At 34.5% G+C, this 5,000-nt stretch overlaps 1 protein-coding gene across 1 annotated transcript in view; it reads right to left on the bottom strand.

The window, feature by feature from the left end:
• The window catches only part of mei4 (meiosis-specific, MEI4 homolog (S. cerevisiae)), a 32,737-nt gene that overhangs the window by 18,893 nt on the left and 8,844 nt on the right, over nt 1-5,000 (bottom strand). The window lies entirely within an intron of this gene.

Here is a 5,000-nt window from a genome sequence, read left to right as displayed (position 1 = left end):
AACTTGACTATGAACTGATAGAACTAGACTAACTTAACTTGACTATGAACTGACTAGAACTAGACTAACTTAACTTGACTATGAACTGATAGAACTAGACTAACTTAACTTGACTATGAACTGACTAGAACTAGACTAACTTAACTTGACTATGAACTGATAGAACTAGACTAACTTAACTTGACTATGAACTGATAGAACTAGACTAACTTAACTTGACTATGAACTGATAGAACTAGACTAACTTAACTTGACTATGAACTGATAGAACTAGACTAACTTAACTTGACTATGAACTGATAGAACTAGACTAACTTAACTTGACTATGAACTGATAGAACTAGACTAACTTAACTTGACTATGAACTGACTAGAACTAGACTAACTTAACTTGACTATGAACTGACTAGAACTAGACTAACTTAACTTGACTATGAACTGACTAGAACTAGACTAACTTAACTTGACTATGAACTGACTAGAACTAGACTAACTTAACTTGACTATGAACTGACTAGAACTAGACTAACTTAACTTGACTATGAACTGACTAGAACTAGACTAACTTATCTTGACTATGAACTGATAGAACTAGACTAGCTTAACTTGACTATGAACTGACTAGAACTAGACTAACTTAACTTGACTATGAACCGACTAGAACTAGACTAACTTAACTTGACTATGAACTGACTAGAACTAGACTAACTTAACTTGACTATGAACTGATAGAACTAGACTAACTTAACTTGACTATGAACCGACTAGAACTAGACTAACTTAACTTGACTATGAACCGACTAGAACTAGACTAACTTAACTTGACTATGAACCGACTAGAACTAGACTAACTTAACTTGACTATGAACTGATAGAACTACACTAACTTAACTTGACTATGAACTGATAGAACTGGACTAACTTAACTTGACTATGAACTGACTAGAACTAGACTAACTTAACTATGAACTGATAGAACTGGACTAACTTAACCTGACTATGAACTGACTAGAACTAGACTAACTTAACCATGAACTGATAGAACTAGACTAACTTAACTTGACTATGAACTGACTAGAACTAGACTAACTTAACTATGAACTGATAGAACTAGACTAACTTAACTTGACTATAAACTGACTAGAACTAGACTAACTTAACTTGACTATGAACCGACTAGAACTAGACTAACTTAACTTGACTATGAACTGATAGAACTAGACTAACTTAACTTGACTATGAACCGACTAGAACTAGACTAACTTAACTTGACTATGAACTGACTAGAACTAGACTAACTTAACTTGACTATGAACTGACTAGAACTAGACTAACTGAACTTGACTATGAACTGACTAGAACTAGACTAACTTAACTTGACTATGAACTGACTAGAACTAGACTAACTTAACTTGACTATGAACTGACTAGAACTAGACTAACTTAACTTGACTATGAACTGACTAGAACTAGACTAACTTAACTTGACTATGAACTGACTAGAACTAGACTAACTTAACTTGACTATGAACTGACTAGAACTAGACTAACTTAACTTGACTATGAACTGATATAACTAGACTAACTTAACTTGACTATGAACTGACTAGAACTAGACTAACTTAACTATGAACTGATAGAACTAGACTAACTTAACTTGACTATGAACTGATAGAACTAGACTAACTTAACTTGACTATGAACTGATAGAACTAGACTAACTTAACTTGACTATGAACCGACTATAACTAGACTAACTTAACTTGACTATGAACTGACTAGAACTAGACTAACTTAACTTGACTATGAACTGACTAGAACTAGACTAACTTAACTTGACTATGAACTGATAGAACTAGACTAACTTAACTTGACTATGAACTGATAGAACTAGACTAACTTAACTTGACTATGAACTGACTAGAACTAGACTAACTTAACTTGACTATGAACTGATAGAACTAGACTAACTTAACTTGACTATGAACTGATAGAACTAGACTAACTTAACTTGACTATGAACTGATAGAACTAGACTAACTTAACTTGACTATGAACGGACTAGAACTAGACTAACTTAACTTGACTATGAACTGACTAGAACTAGACTAACTTAACTTGACTATGAACTGATAGAACTAGACTAACTTAACTTGACTATGAACTGACTAGAACTAGACTAACTTAACTTGACTATGAACTGACTAGAACTAGACTAACTTAACTTGACTATGAACTGATAGAACTAGACTAACTTAACTTGACTATGAACTGATAGAACTAGACTAACTTAACTTGACTATGAACTGATAGAACTAGACTAACTTAACTTGACTATGAACTGATAGAACTAGACTAACTTAACTTGACTATGAACTGATAGAACTAGACTAACTTAACTTGACTATGAACTGACTAGAACTGGACTAACTTAACTTGACTATGAACTGATAGAACTAGACTAACTTAACTTGACTATGAACTGACTAGAACTAGACTAACTTAACTTGACTATGAACTGACTAGAACTAGACTAACTTAACTTGACTATGAACTGACTAGAACTAGACTAACTTAACTTGACTATGAACTGATAGAACTAGACTAACTTAACTTGACTATGAACTGATAGAACTAGACTAACTTAACTTGACTATGAACCGACTAGAACTAGACTAACTTAACTTGACTATGAACTGACTAGAACTAGACTAACTTAACTTGACTATGAACTGATAGAACTAGACTAACTTAACTTGACTATGAACTGACTAGAACTAGACTAACTTAACTTGACTATGAACTGATAGAACTAGACTAACTTAACTTGACTATGAACTGACTAGAACTAGACTAACTTAACTTGACTATGAACTGACTAGAACTAGACTAACTTATCTTGACTATGAACTGACTAGAACTAGACTAACTTATCTTGACTATGAACTGACTAGAACTAGACTAACTTAACTTGACTATGAACTGACTAGAACTAGACTAACTTAACTTGACTATGAACTGATAGAACTAGACTAACTTAACTTGACTATGAACTGATAGAACTAGACTAACTTAACTTGACTATGAACCGACTAGAACTAGACTAACTTAACTTGACTATGAACTGACTAGAACTAGACTAACTTAACTTGACTATGAACTGATAGAACTAGACTAACTTAACTTGACTATGAACTGACTAGAACTAGACTAACTTAACTTGACTATGAACTGATAGAACTAGACTAACTTAACTTGACTATGAACTGACTAGAACTAGACTAACTTAACTTGACTATGAACTGACTAGAACTAGACTAACTTATCTTGACTATGAACTGACTAGAACTAGACTAACTTAACTTGACTATGAACTGATAGAACTAGACTAACTTAACTTGACTATGAACTGACTAGAACTAGACTAACTTAACTTGACTATGAACTGATAGAACTAGACTAACTTAACTTGACTATGAACTGACTAGAACTAGACTAACTTAACTTGACTATGAACTGATAGAACTAGACTAACTTAACTTGACTATGAACTGATAGAACTGGACTAACTTAACTTGACTATGAACTGATAGAACTAGACTAACTTAACTTGACTATGAACGGACTAGAACTAGACTAACTTAACTTGACTATGAACGGACTAGAACTAGACTAACTTAACTTGACTATGAACTGATAGAACTAGACTAACTTAACTTGACTATGAACTGACTAGAACTAGACTAACTTAACTTGACTATGAACTGATAGAACTGGACTAACTTAACTTGACTATGAACTGACTAGAACTAGACTAACTTAACTTGACTATGAACTGACTAGAACTAGACTAACTTAACTTGACTATGAACTGATAGAACTGGACGAACTTAACTTGACTATGAACTGATAGAACTAGACTAACTTAACTTGACTATGAACCGACTAGAACTAGACTAACTTAACTTGACTATGAACCGACTAGAACTAGACTAACTTAACTTGACTATGAACTGACTAGAACTAGACTAACTTAACTTGACTATGAACCGACTAGAACTAGACTAACTTAACTTGACAATGAACTGATAGAACTAGACTAACTTAACTTGACTATGAACTGATAGAACTAGACTAACTTAACTTGACTATGAACTGACTAGAACTAGACTAACTTAACTTGACTATGAACTGATAGAACTAGACTAACTTAACTATGAACTGATGGAACTAGACTAACTTAACTTGACTATGAACTGATAGAACTAGACTAACTTAACTTGACTATGAACTGATAGAACTAGACTAACTTAACTATGAACTGATGGAACTAGACTAACTTAACTTGACTATGAACTGACTAGAACTAGTCTAACTTAACTTGACTATGAACGGACTAGAACTAGACTAACTTAACTTGACTATGAACTGATAGAACTGGACTAACTTAACTTGACTATGAACCGACCAGAACTAGACTAACTTAACTTGACTATGAACTGACTAGAACTAGACTAACTTAACTTGACAATGAACTGATAGAACTAGACTAACTTAACTTGACTATGAACTGATAGAACTAGACTAACTTAACTATGAACTGATAGAACTAGACTAACTTAACTTGACTATGAACCGACCAGAACTAGACTAACTAGAAGACGTCAGTGGCGAAGAAGAGGTTGATGACGTGGTCACCAGCACGACTCCTGCTGCTCCGTCGTCTCCATCGTCATGTTCCTGTCGCTCACTCTCGAGGAGGCGGACCGGTTGCCGTGGCGACGGGTGGAGGGGAGATGTTCTGCACATTAGTGAGCAGACGTGATGTTGGACGTCAGGTCTGCTCGTCAACCTTCTGCCATCTGACGCGTCCGTTTGAAGGTCGTCTCCGTGAGGAGAAGAAGAACATCTACAATATATATATCAGACTCAGGTTCTAGTGAGGTTTCTGCAAGACAGCCTAACGTGACCAACTAGCCTGGATCTCCTCATGTCGCCAT

This window comes from Callionymus lyra, chromosome 13, assembly GCF_982586985.1.
Source record: "Callionymus lyra chromosome 13, fCalLyr1.hap1.1, whole genome shotgun sequence".
Lineage (NCBI taxonomy): Eukaryota > Metazoa > Chordata > Actinopteri > Syngnathiformes > Callionymidae > Callionymus > Callionymus lyra.
The sequence above is the reverse complement of the archived record's forward strand: the minus strand, read 5'-3'. Positions and strand labels throughout refer to the sequence as shown.